This window comes from Pelmatolapia mariae, linkage group LG16_19, assembly GCF_036321145.2.
Source record: "Pelmatolapia mariae isolate MD_Pm_ZW linkage group LG16_19, Pm_UMD_F_2, whole genome shotgun sequence".
Lineage (NCBI taxonomy): Eukaryota > Metazoa > Chordata > Actinopteri > Cichliformes > Cichlidae > Pelmatolapia > Pelmatolapia mariae.
The window spans coordinates 5,440,020-5,455,438 of record NC_086241.1 but is presented as its reverse complement, the minus strand read 5'-3'; positions in this window follow the sequence as shown (position 1 = coordinate 5,455,438).

Genomic DNA, 15,419 nt, shown 5'->3' with positions numbered 1-15,419 from the left:
TCACTGGAGGTAATAGGCTACAAGTCCCTGTGCCGATGAAAGCAGCCACAGCCCTAACTTTAAGCTTTCCCAGTATCCAAACATTTGAAAGAATAAAAAATTAAAAGTCATCTCCTACAGTTGTTATGAAGGGAGAAACTATCCCATCACACCAGGCTGTAAACATGCTTTTAGTGCTGTTTGTTTTGGAGTTTTTACACTGGAGTCCATGGGGACTGACTTGCTTTTGTAGTGATGCTCAACAGGCCACAGAAGAACTCATTTTTTTTACACATATGTGCTGACTTCATTTTTAGACCCCAGAGGTTGCTGCTACATGAAGCTGCACAGAAGAAATCAGCTTCATGTAGCAAAAACAGAGAGCATCCTGTCAATTTTGAAAATAAATGACTAGAAATGCTCTGCTTCTGAAAAATACATGGTGTGATTTGCAGCTTTCTGAAGGATGGAACAGAACGGCCTCTGAAATAAGAACTTTATGTGGGTTAAATAAAGCCTCTGTTGTCTCTGTGCTGTGAGAGGCTGCGCAGCAGCACCACCCTCATAAAAAAACTCATCTCTTATATTCAGCGTTGACAGTGACGTTTCCAACTATGCTTCTGTTTAATGTTAACTTAGTAAAAACTGTACTTATTGCTAAACATTCATCCCTGAATTGCTGTAATTCTAAGTTATTCAAGGCAATATAATTATTACACATGAGTGATAAATGTGTTTCCAGCGAACACTGAGTTATTCCCTTGCTGTGGCATTACAGCTAACTGCAGGTAAGGCTGGAAAGCTCTTTGTGCCATAAGAGTGCTTTCAAATAAAATATGCTTCCACATGTCCAGTATTTCTCGTCCATCTTTTGCTTTTTTAAAAAAATAAAAATATTTTAAGATGTTGTCTATTGAATTTTGTCCAGAAGCAGAGGAAGACAGTGGGAACTTGTTTTTCCCTCTCTGAGGTGCTGTTTGTTTGGCTCACTGGTTTCTTCAGCTATTTTAGAGTTTTGTCAGACTGGAATGTCCCCATTACTGACTTTCAAAACACCTCTGGGTTTCAAGAGCTCAGAGTCTGTTATGGCAACACTATTTATGGCTTACAGACTCTAATTGGCAATGTGTGATGCACAGTCTTCCACAATTTGAGGTGCAGCATGCGCTGAAGCCATCGGTGGCACAAATCTGCGCTGTCACTGATAGATACAGCAAACATATTGACACTGAACTTTTAATTTAAGCTGCGAATCTCACTTTAGCAGATAAGTTGCAGGCCACTTCCTCCTCTTACTTTGTCCGTGTAGACAGAGCTTAGAGGGCCAAGATGAAGATGATTAAAATGGGCTTAGTGAGGTGGATTTGCATTGCCTGATGTGATTGCATCACCTCAAAGGAAGCCTATTATTTGTGCAGTGGAGCAGAATAGCTGGTAGAGGGAAATCGCTGCCATTTGGCAAAATTTGTCCAGGGAATGGCTCCTAATTTCAGCCTGTAATGTAATTATTTCAGCACAGCCTTATCGGCACGTCCTCCCCGGCTCAAAGGCAGACTGGTTAATGTTCCCTCTTGGCATTTCTGTGTGAGCTGGCTGTATTTGTCAAGTTTTTCAGTTATGAATCTGTTATTGAAGGAACGTGCAAGAATGTTTTAGGAGTGTTTTAGGATCTTTTTAGCAGGTTCTTAAATGGTGTGTTTAGCCATCACAGTCTTTCAAGTTTTATCTTTTCCTTTCCACACATTTGATTTGTACAGAAAACAACTTTTACTTCCAAAGAGACACTGGTGAATGCATTTCTAATATTTCAGTTTATGAACTGTGATCAGAGAATTACCGGACACAGACAGCATTTAAGGGAGACAATGTAGTGTATGCTGTGCAGTGTAGCGACCTCTACATTGGAGAGACCAAACAGCCACTTCATAAACACATGGCACAACATAGAAGAGCCACCTCCACGGGACAAGACTCGGCGGTCCATCTGCATCTAAAGGACAAAGGTCACTCTTTCGAAGATGCCAATGTTCACATTTTGGACAGAGAAGACAGATGGTTTGAAAGAGGAGTGAAAGAAGCCATCTATGTCCACTGTGAGCGACCATCTTTGAACAGAGGTGGTGGTTTACGACACCAACTGTCTGCCATCTATAATCCAGTTTTGAGTTCCCTCCCCAGACGCCTTAACGCCCACTCACATCCTGGGCCATCTGACCTCAGGAAACCACATGATAGGGTGGGGCCAGGTTTCACAATGAGCTCACCCGAAACCCTGGCTGATTGTGACCTACACCTGTTTTTACACCTTGGCTCATGTGATTAGGTAGAGGATCATTAGGGGGTCCATTGTCCCTCTTGGGGGGAAACTACCACAGAGCTTAAATCTGGGACTCTCCACCATTTGACCCTAGAACTGAAGAAGTTTCTCGGATGAGAGGTGAAATGTCTTCAAGCAACTTAAAGAAGTCCAGACGCTTTTCTTTCCAAGCTCCTTAGACTACGATGACCTGGATGACTGAGATCCTTCACAGACATAAGGGAGACAATATTACCCAATTATCCGTGAACATAAAGTTATATGAGATTACTGAAAACAAGGAACTGTACAAACAACTGTACATACCGGGATAAGTGAAGTTCCCCAAACTGTTTATGCTCAGGTTTTGGTGCCTTTAAACTATTTTCCAAAAAGAACTACACTTCATTTGGTTCAAATTCTTAATATAATATACATAACATTAACCTTTTATACTGAAGATATCAAATATATAAAACAAATGAGGAAGGAAAAAGTAGTGCTGTGGTATAATTATTTATTTGGCATCGATCTGATACCAAGCATGTACAGGGGAAGTTTTGCTGATAACAGTATCAATACTGAAAACCTATAAAGGCACCTTATGGAGGGGAAAGCAGTGTGTCATGACTTATGAGCTGAATTCTTACTCTCCAAAATAATTAGTCAACACAACAAAACACTCCTTAGAACTTTTCATTTATTTTGAATCTGGGTTTTTTGAGTCCTGAAATGATACTAATACCAGCATTAATATTGCTGATATTTGGATCGATCTGCAGACCTCTAGGAAACAGTAGGTAGTGACTGAAAGGGAAGCAAAACTAGTGCAACAAACTAAAGAGTTCTGAAAGAGTACTTAAGGTCTTGTGACTCCCATAAAAGTTTGGATGCACCTATTTGTTTCCTCAGCACATTTAAGCACTGTGATGAGCACTTAGGTGTTTTTCTTCACTCTCTGACCATAATCATCTCAAACCACGTCAGCTGATATGATGCAGCACTCCATCACTCTGCGTCTTGGTCAAAAACACTTTTCAGAACCCGGAGGAATGTTTCCAGTCGCTGTCTTTTTGAAAAACATGTTTGTTCCCACTGAGCACAAACAGGCTGGGTGTACCTGCACACTAAATCAGCTCTTTAATTTAGTGAGTAAATCTCACATTGTCTGTTGAGAGCCATATGTATGCAAAATGTATGAGGTGCGAAGAGGAAGGAAAAGAAATAATGAAAAAAAGAGGATGCACTGTGCCAGAGTTGCAGGGAGAGAGAGAAACAAACTGAGAAAGCCTGGGTTTCATGCTCATCCTCTCAGGTAAAAAAAACACAGCAAACTGGAAGCTGGCCCAGCGAGCCAAAAGAACGGGATCAGCACAGCATGTGGTCGGGCACAGCACCTATAACAGAAAACAGAGAGCCAGCTCGCCTGGGGCCTTCACACGGCTCTAATCTCAGGTGCTGCCAATCACTGGTGCTGGTAACTCTGTTGAACTTTTCTTCTGCAGCAGAGGGAACTCTTGCTCTTACTTTCCTGGGGCAGTCCTCATTAGAGCCAGTTTCATCATAATGTTTGAAAGTTTCTTCAAGTCCAGTTTTAAAGAAATGATCAAAGTTCTTGAAACTTTTTGGAGTGATTGGCCTTCATGTTTTACAGTAGTGATGGACCTACCTCAGCTAGTCTTTGCTTAACTGGGAGGTTTAGTGGTTTTTGCCATTATGCACTTAGTTTAATACATTTAATGCATTACTGAAGGAGGCATTCCTGTAAACAGTAACTTTTAGGAACTGGAAATGTTAAAAATACAATTTTTGCTTACTGTGCATTATTCTATATGAGTTATTTCATGATTTTTGATGTGTTAGGTACTGTAGGAAGCATTATAATGAAAAAAATATCTTTGCATGGTGTGTCACACAGTGACACACTCTGTGTGTAATCAAAGCTTGGCAGCTGTTATCAACAGCAAACGTCTCCCATAAAGATATGAGGCTGATATAAAATATTGTCACGGTCAAAGGCCAATGTGTTTTATTTGAGGCTTTGTTTTGAATTATTATTTATATCTATGATTTATATTCATATTATTTATATATGACATATTAATTATATTTATCTAGTAATGCTGAGTTTTAGTTCTTGTATTTTTTTTTGAGTTATAGTTCTCATTTAACTCATTAGTTTGAGTTTTGGTGTCAGTTTGCATTACTGTACTGATCTACTGTCTGAGATTTCGAATTCTGTTTTTTATTGAGTGCCAGTTCTTATTTTAAGTTCATTATTTTGTGCATGTGTGTGTGTGTGTGTGTGTGTGTGTGTGTGTGTGTGTGTATGTGCTTTCAGTATTTCTGTGTGTTGGCTCTATCTCATCTACATGCTTGTTGTACCCTCACCGCCATGCACCGAGTGACTAGACTCTATGCAGTCCTGTGGAAAGATACTGTAACTACACCCCAGTTCCACAGGAAGCAGAAGCCAAGTGTTGTTATTTACTCAATGTTCATTGTTTAGTGTGAGCACGTCTACAAAACAAAAACATTGCATTCAAGTGTGGTTACCTACAATGCAGGAATCAAGGTGTTGAAATGATCCTCTCAAAGTCTGGACCTCACCCTGACTGAAATGCTGTGGTAGTACCTCAGGAGAACTGCACATAAATAAATGCCTGCAACCCTTAATTGAAGCAACATTCAGGATTGGTTCACAATTATTTTAAAAAGTAGGGATAGTGTCTGTGTCCTGAATCCAAACTGGGAGCTGGTTCCACAGAAGACAAGCCTGAACACCGAAGGCTCTGCCTCCTATTCTACTGTTTAATACTAAAAAGGGAACCAAAGGAACTACTACGAACCACAAGTAAGGCCGAAGTCTGAGAGCAAAGTGCTCTAATGGGTCGATATGGTACTATAAGATCATTAAGATAAGATGGGTCCTGATTATTCAAGACCTTGTATGTGAGGAGCAGGATTTTAAATTCAATTCTGGATTTAACAGGAAGCCAATGAAGAGAAGCCAGTATGGGAGAAATATGCTCTCTCTTTCTAGCCCCTGTCAGTACACTTGCTGCAGCATTTTTGGATCAACTGAAGGCTTTTCAGGGAGTTGTTAGGACATCCTGATAATAATGAAGTCCAGCCAAGTAATAAATGCATGAACTAGTTTTTCAGTGTCACTCTGAGACAGGAATATATATAACTAAAAACAGCTATGCCAAACCTATATACATTACACATACCCATGTTTCTGCATATTATTATTTGGTCTTATACAGTTCTACACAAAACACAAATGTGGAAATCCAGAAACTTCTCGTGTATCTCTTCAGTTTGTAATACCAGTTTTAATCCCAGTTTTCACTTTCACTATAAAAGTCTTCACATTCAAACATTAAATTCTGCTCTTTATTCCCATGAACACTGTGTTTCCAGTCTGTGATCATTACAGCTTTAAGGTCACTCTTTGTCACTTTTAATTATATATGTTGTCCAATTTGCTGTTGTTCTTTTTTCTTTTCCATAGCTTTTCTTTCTGTGTACTTCTTTTACTGAAAATTATGTTATTACATGTACAGCAATGCTGTTAATTTATTTTCAATGAAATGTTCTCAAATTTATGTTTATTCCTCGAGAAATATGGAAAAAGAACATAACCTGTTACCGTGACACGCTCAATACTCTCAGCACTGAGAGTGTCATTCTAAAATGTTATCGTTTAGCCTTGCAGAATTTTAAAAAAATGTAAGAAACCTCTCAAGTGGAAACAGGTGTTCATAGAAAATGTTTCCCATGTTTCCAGAGAGCAGACATAAAAATGTTCTCTTCACTTTTAAACAGACAGGTATTATTATTAGTCCCTGAGCTTGTAGTGCTCTTTGGTCTGCAGGCCTGTAATGATTGTATCAAATATGGAATTAAATGTATCTTTTGGGGAGTAAAATGTGCTCGTAGTTAATTATCAGTTCTGGGTGAGCAGAGTGTGAGAAAAACCTGCAGTTTAAGTTCATTTTGTGCAAGTATGATTGATCTTGAGCGGGCACACCCATGAAGTTCCTCAGTCTCCCAGGTGAAAAAAACAATAAAAAGAGAATTCTTCTCAAGAACAGATGCCTGCAAGTAAAACAGAAACACTGATGCGTGCGTGGGAAATTTTCTGCATCTAGCTTGGAAGCTGTGCTTTGGATTTTAGAGTTTCTTCAAAGTGAGCCTGCTGCATCATCTGAAAATTCAGAATAAGCATTAAAATTACTGACTTTATGAATGCTTCTGTCATGTCTCATATTCAGTCTGCTGCTTTTTCTTTTGCCCTGTAACCACAATCAGATACTCATAACTTGGGATAGAACAAGGACCTTAATTGTGCAGCAAAGCCTTTGTAGACCTATTTCTTTATGAAGTAATTGCATGAGCTTGAAATCCCCGTAGGGTCCTTTGTTTGACATTAGCCTAGTACGTAAATCCATTTTAATCAAGTTCCCGTGGACTCTTGCTTTAATGTGAGTGTGCAATCTAAAATGTTCATGCTGAGAGAAATATATTTTTCTTCACGAAGTGAAAGAGTCCTTCTTTGAACTCCTTTCAGATACAACAAAAGATATTATTTGTAGAAACTACAATTAGAGCAGTGATATATTCGGGGTAACTTCCGCAGTCGCCACACAGCACAAGGAAATTGGAAAAGTTCAACTAACAGAAAACGATTAATTAAAAATAGATAATCATGTGTATTTGTGTGTTTTAACTGTAAACTGTGTATGTGGCACATGAGGTTTTGAGCTTCCATTTCCAACATTGTTTTGGTCTTTTGTTTGACAGGAAATAGGAGTGAAAGTTGACTGCTTCACATCACCTTCAATGCAATACAAGTGTTTAACATATACATGACTAAGGGGATACTTGAGATTGAAACCTACTGATTCTAATGATTACAAAAAAAAAAAAAATGAAATAAGAATTTTTTAATGGGTGTTTTTCCATATGTTTCATCACACACTGAATTTGAACATTTACTACTTTCATCACCTTTTACAAAATCTGACAGAAAGATTCTGACCTGTACATTTTAGTGAACGTGCGCTGTGCTCAGGTACTGTTAAGTGTGACATACGTTGGCTCACTTGAATAGATTTACTTGGTTTGGTTCAGTTGGATTTCAAGTCTTCTTCTTTAACATCAGCTCAAGTTAAAGTGTTGAACAGAATAATTCTGTAAGGCATGCAGAGGGCCCTGTGCTGCAAAAACTACTAAAATAACTTAACATAACCATACTTCCAAAAGTCTTCTCTTCACTTTGTAATGAAGGGTGTAGTTTGGAGAACAGGCAGACCTATCAAACTATCTTGTCCGATGTGTGGGACAATAGAAACACCATGTGTGGATACATGATTAAGGCCCCATTGAGTGACGAGTGAATGTCACTCGATATAATGTTCTTTGATCAAATCTTTTGAGTTTTTGTATCCTTTATTTATTTATTTGCATCTGCTTCGTTCTTTGTTTCAGTTTAACTTCCATAGTGTTCCATTGTATTTTACTGTCAATTCTCCATTTCTGTGTTGTTTCCGTGTTAACTTGCTTCCTGTTTTATTCTGACAGTGATGTATGCAACAATTTGTAATTACTTTTACTTCCCTTGCCTTGGACCTGATCTTTGTTTTGTGTGCCCTCAATTTGTGTACCCTGAGATATGTGATCTTTTTAATTTAGTTCCTGGTTTCTGAGTCCTACATTCAGATCTGCAAAACTTTAAGACACACAGTGGTTCTTGACCCATACGAGCAGCACCTCAGCCAATCTGAATCGCATAAACTGGTCTCTCAAACATGTCTGTTGTGATTGTACCACATATTTTAAACCTTTTGGTTTTGAAACACATAATTTAACTGTGTAGTATAAAACGAGTTATAATTTGGAGTAAAACGGTCACTCAGCTGTAAGAATATAATAGCGAAACTACATCCAAAAGAGTCTCCATGCTGACTATTTGTTTTTGCCTTCAAGTCCAATAAGCCTTTGCAATGAACATTTCAATAACGCTCTTTCGCAATAATAAGACTGGGATTTGTGGTGGCAGTGGGGATGGTATGCTTAGTGAATTGTCCTTGTTTCACTTGTATAACTTCAATTATATTTATAGACAGGAAAGAAAATCTAATTAAAATGCATTTATCCATTAATACGCTTTAATCCATTACTGCCCTAACTTGATATCTATGTCAAAAAAAATGAAGCAACTGTTTTTCCTGCATTTGTTTTTTCAAATGTCTCTCACTTGTTGCAAAATGACTCATCAACTCCTGGAAGTGCAATTAAAGTACCCCACATTTTTAGCTGAGACTTGAGGTGTGACCTGGGTTTAGATGGTACTCAGGGAACAGATATACTAGGCTATAAACAGTAATATACAATACGATGATGTGTTATTTCCTTTTGACATACAATCAACAGAAGCTTGTATTTCAGCCCCAGGTAAGGAAGCTGTTTCATATCCCCCTGTATCAGTGCTGACAACCATTTCATAGTTTCACACATATCAGTAGGTGGGTCGGAGAAAAACAGTGACCTCCTCAGATATTTTCTCATGCTGCTGGGGGTGATTTTTTTTTTTTAAACCATAATCCTAAAGCCCTTTTACAACAAAGAGAGCTTCTTATTCTTTGGCCCCTATACTGAGACAGAATGAAGTGCACCAGGTGGTTACAGTATCCTGTGGAGGGGGCTTCACATCAAAGCCAGCAGGTTCTGTAGCTTTGACTCATGCTCTGTACTTCGATAAGTGACCACATATTTCAGTCTGTGCTTACAGCAGTTCTGTCCTCTCTTATTCACAGCCAACAGGGCCTTCCTTTGTCAAATGATGACTTCTACTGACTCATAAAATTAATTATTGATCTCAGAGTTAACTCAGCGTGGATACAATGTAAGTTGTTGGCTGCTTTTAGCTGAACTTTGTGGGCATAGTGTGGTACTAAAGCAAATATAATAACACTTTAATGAATATAAAGACCAGATCAAAGCTTTATTATTTGCTAAATCACCCATCCTGAACTGTCATTACCTAAGTTACATTTTTTTAGGTCACAAACTCAAGAACTCGTGACTTTACACGTTTGAATCCAGCAGAAAAAATCCCACCTGAGCTGAACTTTGATCCAAACTGGATCTGACAGAATGAAGTGGTTTTGAGTAAGCCTTTATCCAAGTCCTCTGCAGAGAATGGCAGCAAGAAAATGAAAAGGAATGATGGTTTTAAACACTCAGACTTCAGCCCACTGAACACCCACAGATGCTGAGCAAACATTTTAGTTAACTATATGTATCACATCCTCTAACCCAAAAGCACACGCTTAATGTTTAGAGGCCTACAAAGTGTCTTTAGGGGAAGGTGCTTCATTATTTCAGCAATAAATAATAAAATATATTAAAAAATACACATAGCCACCCGTGACATTATCCATTTATCTATTTTGTTTCTAGTTTCCTGCTGTGAAACCTCAAGCTGAGGTCATTGCCATAATGACTTTTCAGGCGAGGCATTAAAAGATATGCTGTTTGGCTATACTAAATGGAAGTCTTCATAATAAATAAGACTTGAAAGTAGTGGCCATAAACTCAACGAGAAAGCAGTGGAGACATATTTTTAAATTGATTTTTATTCTTTTCTTTCCATTTTGGATTAGAGGAATAACCTCCTGCTGACCATAGGAGAGAAATCAGGAAGAACTGATGACATCAACCAACCTACGCTCCTATTGTGTTTTATTGTAGTTTTATAATAGTTTTATTAGCACTAGTCATGTGCAGCAAGTTTTTAAAAGCTTACAATTTAACTATAGCTCATGGGCTCACCTTTTTCCAGACGCCATATATTTGAATGCTTCAGAAAAGAATCACTCCGGGGCTAACTATACAAACAAATTCAGTGGGTGCACTGTTCAGGACTTTTTTATAGCGAGTCATCCAAGCCAGAAGGCAGCATATTAATGACTAACCTCATGTTATAAATGAATCATCTAAGGGGTTTTCTTGACTGAAGTTTGGTCCATTTTCAGTATCTTTTTCCTGCCAGTGATTGCTTTAATCCCTGTCCTCACATTTTTATTGAGGGAAAAAATTATGTTTATCCTCCATCTTCCCTCATCTGTTTATACATTATCCTAATCATTGGTAGCCACCAGTTAGCACACCATTATATGCTAGCTAGCCCAACTTCAGTGACCCTACAAACATCGCTGCTATTTAGTTTTCTCTCTTCATTTATGTCCAAATAGCAGATAGCAGAACCATACGTCCTGGTTCCTAAGAAATCCCTGAGTCAGAACATGGTGTATCATCTTTAGACAGAAACTAGCGTGCTAACTTCCTGCTACATCTTTGTCTGTCTTTTTCATGGATGCCTGAATGTTAAGGATGATTGTAACACCTGGGAGAGCGGCCACTCTGATTATTTTATTGGAGATTTTAACTCTCAGTGATACCGCAGTGTTTGTTTGAGTTTGGGAATCGAAGAAGAGTTTGGACTGGAAATGGCTAATGATGTTAGACTTAAGAGGCCAACCACTGTACATTGTACCTGAAATATCAAAAATAACTACACAAGGAACTGGGATGGAATGGTATGTGTATCAGTATGAAAAATCCTAGTTGAGGCAGATTTAAGAACTTAATGTAGACATGAATAATTTAAATAAAAGTTTAACTTCATAAAAAATCTGTCACTTCTGGATACTTTAATTCTACTCACTCCTCATTAAGTCTACAAATGTGACATGTTTTTTTTACGAGCAGCCCCTCAGATATATTCTATGGACCTTGATTTTCAACCTCCTGTCTGAGAAGATGTGTTCTAAAGGATGACAAAACCGTATGAGGAAAAAAATTATGACAGCTGCAGTGGTTGCTGTAAAGCTGTGTCTTGTGTTTTATACCATGAATCATCTTTTAGCTAACTTCAGCAATCCAGTGGGAAGAGGAACCAAAAGCAGGACAAAAGAGGGTGAGTAAGAGTTCAAAAGTTGAGGTCATACGCAGGCGGTTGGGCGGTCTAGCAAAGAAAGCCAGCAGTGTCATGGTCGTGGTTTAAACCCTTGTTTCCTGTTTTGAATCCTTAGTTAATATAGGAGTTACTGTTTGGGTTTTCCTGTTACTCCTCTGTGTAAAGTTTCGGTTTTTGTGTTCATTGTAATGTTTGGATTCCTGATTTGACTTTTCTGTTACTGTAGTCAAAGCTCTGGTTATACTGTGCCTCCTGCTGTTTTACTTTATAGTTTCTAGTTATGAGTTTTAGTGTTTGTGTTCTGGTTCATGCCTATTTTTAGTATTTAGCAGGACCTGCCTCTCCGATGTTTCTCTTATGTCTCTTCTGTGTGATACTGTGTTTGGTCTCCTTTTATTTTCTTGTCTTGTACTTGTTATGTACGCTCTGTATTCATGTCTCCTTTGGTTATTTCCTGATTTCTTTGAGGATTTGTTTTATTTCAGGTCCTGTGTTTCCTTTTTTCCTGTTGAGTTGTCTGATTTTGCTCCTTTTATTTTCTTCTTTTTGTATCCACTTTTACTTCATGTTTTCGACTTTGTTACTTTCCGTACTTTTACATGAGCCACATTAAAGATTTATGTTTGTTAAGTTCTCATATAAATACTTTAACACAGTTATCCATCCCTTATTTATTCCATAATTATTCCAGCATCTTGTTGTCTACACCATTAAACAATCTGGAAACATGCTATACATGCTGTTATTGTTTATAGTATCTGTCTATTCTGTTAAGTACACTGAGGGTCATTTCTGTATTCATATACTTGGTGAATAAAGTTTATTCTTATTACGCACATAGATACAGCAAAATAAACAACTGTACATTTAATTTTTGTAAAATGTTACTTCATCACTTAATTCCTTTATGCTCTAAACAAAATATTAAAAATGTGAAATCCAGAAATTATATTCATCTTCAGACAGATATCCAGACAGTCCTTGAGAACAAAGCACAATGTCAGCCTTTCATCCTTTCATCTGCTAATGTCAGAGTTCTTCTTTGACACATTGTTCCAAGTGAGAAATATTGAGGTCATGATATCGTGGGAAAATTAGCATATAGAAAATTCCATCAGAGCTTTCCTCCAGATTTGACCATGTGACTTTTACTTTCTCTCATTCTTAAACTTTCCACACAGAACGTGGGGGACTACAGAGACATTGTTTCCCCGAACAGAGTGAGTAATGGCTCTGCATGATTAGTCTCAGAGACAGGCACATTCTTGTCCACCGACATCCCACACATGTGAACAAATGCACAAAGCAACCACCACACTGGCTAAGTACCAAGACTGTGGACTGTTCACTCAGATTTTTTGCCTTCGGGGCTCATTTTCTCAAAACAAGAGTGTATCTGCCAATGGCTTAAGATAACTCGCCTTTTATTTTCCCAGTGTGGTTTCTTTTGTTTCAGGAACCTTAGAAGTGAATATCATCATCAAGACTGAATGGGCGTCTCTTTATTGCATCTTCACTACAATAAATCCGACTGTTTGTTTGTGTGGTCTCCAAAGTAAGTCAACAAATGCATCGTATTTCTGACAGTAAAGAATCGTCTACTGTAGGTAGGTTAGAAGTTACGGCTAAACTGTAGTTGAGTATACGTAGTTCTTCTGAAATACGAGGCTTTAATAATGGTACTGACATTATAATATGTTTTATAACTTATATATGTGCAAAATACTGCACTGGGACAGGTTGATTGCAGAAATGAAAACACAGAAATGATAAAAAAGTTTAAGGAAATGATGTGGCATTGTGGCTGGAATATCATTCAACAGACATGGAACCATGTGAGTCATTCATCACTGGGGAAACTATTTTGAAAGCACAGAAGTGTAAATATAGTTTCGCGGTCTTTCTGACTGGAAGAAACTGGATGTCAGCAACTCTGTCCACTGGGAAAAGTGAGATCGATTAGCTAAATCTACAGAGAAAAATAAAAAAATGTAAAAATGACTATGTAAGAAACATGAAATATTTTAACAAAACAGTCACAGCCGAGCTAAACATGCTCAACAAACTAAACTGAAATTGAAACCCCGCTTTTCATGGGAAAATGCAGCTTTAGCTTTGGTTTTGTAATCAGTTTCCATCAACTGATCTGAAACAAGAGTAGAGGCGGGTATATTGCTCCATATGGGATTACTCAGCCAGGCAACTTTTAAAACAGCGTGCAACAACTTCTCTGAACATTTGTTAATAAAAGTCAAGTGAGAGGTGGTGATAGCTGCCTGATTAGCACACTGCACGGGCATGCATTCACAACAATTAGGACGAAAGAAAACAAGGAGTGGAGTTGGTCAAAGATGTTTCAATTACAAAAGAGAATCAATTGCAAAACATAAAAGATTTTTTATGGTCAAAGTAGCTTGGAGTTTTATAATTTAACCACCCATAAAATGTCAGATTAGCAGTTTAACTACGTTAATATGCAAATAGGAATATATTTGCAGCGTAAATTTATGCTACAGCATTACCAAAATGATTTGTTCATGTTTCTGTAATAGTTAATCCACCGGTATGTGTAAGTTCTTTAATCAAAATGAAATTTTAATGCTAAAATTGTTGCTGTTATCGTGAATTTTCTAATTCTGTTTCATTAAAAAGTTGGATTTTATTTCCTGATCAGAAAAAAAGAAGTTTTAGTTGTTGAATGTTATGCTTGATTTATTTCCGACTTCTCAGAGAAGTTCAGTGTGCCAGCTTAAAACTGGGTATAAAAAGTTTGAACCAGAAAAGTCAGAAATGTTTTGGGGTTTTTTTTCAAGTTTTTGGTAGATTTGCAACAAGGTAGGTATCCATGTATTCATTCATGTGTCCATTTTTTACAATAAAGTGGCAAATTTATAAGAAAAATGAAAAATTTGCCAGGAATAACTCGAGACCTGCAACATCCTTGGATGAGTTTTTATTAAACATTTTATAGCCCTTCATGCCCCGCCCCTTTTTTTCCTACCTTCAGAGGCTTCTCCAGTTGTACCTTCCCAATGTACAACTGGAGCAGACAGGGAGGCCGCTTACGCACTACGTTTGAAGCCCAGTTTACTGATACTATCTCACTGGCACCGATTTCTGTGTGAATGAACAGCTGGCAGCTTTCACAGGCACATGCTGGTATGTCTTGTAAACCAAGCAAGTATGACATAAAGATCTGGTGTGATTGCAACATTCCTGTTGCATATACGCAACTGAAATATATTATCCACACTCTTTTAGCGTGGTTGGTTCACGTGCTACGCCAAAAAAAATCAGTATTCACATTTTTTTTACTGTTGTGCAGACCAGCAGATGAACATTGGGCTCTACATTTGGTTCACTTGGTCTGTCTGCTATTGTTGTTGGTTGTTGTGTATAGTTGGTTTGTGGATATTCTTCTGTGAAACAACTATTGCTGATATAATCAAGGTTGGATAGACCTGAGGTCTGTAATCTAAAGCAGGATATCGACTTATCCAGGTAACGTTAGGATTAACCTTGGCTTTCGTATAAGGAAGGTGGTGCACTACTTATAAGGTTACATTGCCATGGTAACATGCTGCAAAACTAACCTCTTTTTTGAACAGGTTATATTCCAGATTAGAGATCAGCAGGTATGAAATCACCATCAACTCACTAACCATGAAAATAGTATCACCACGCCTGGATGATCTCTCAGTGTCTGTTTTTGAAATATTGTCTAAAGTCTCTGTGATTCCTCAATGAGGATAAATTATTTTTTTATTGTCCTGTTTGCTGAAAACTGTTCTACAGCATTTTCATTGATCTATAAGCATTAATACAAAACAGGGCACCTACTTTTAGGCTACTTGCGGCTAGGCTAATTTGCGCATGGCCTGTTGTAAGCCTGCATTTACTGATATATTTATATTGTTTACTCTCAAACCACAGAGCGCCACAGAGGCTCCAGCTGAAGGAAGCAAAAATAAAACTGTCTTATGTACATTTAAAAATTAATTTTAATAATGGGTGATAGAGTAATGGGTGATGATAGATCAGGTTCTGAAATAGGACAAACTTTCTTATGACACTAGCTCTTTTTCAGTCTTAAGAGCTTAAAGCAAACACACATTCATACAGCACTTTTTATACTAAACTGCAGTGCTTTTCCTC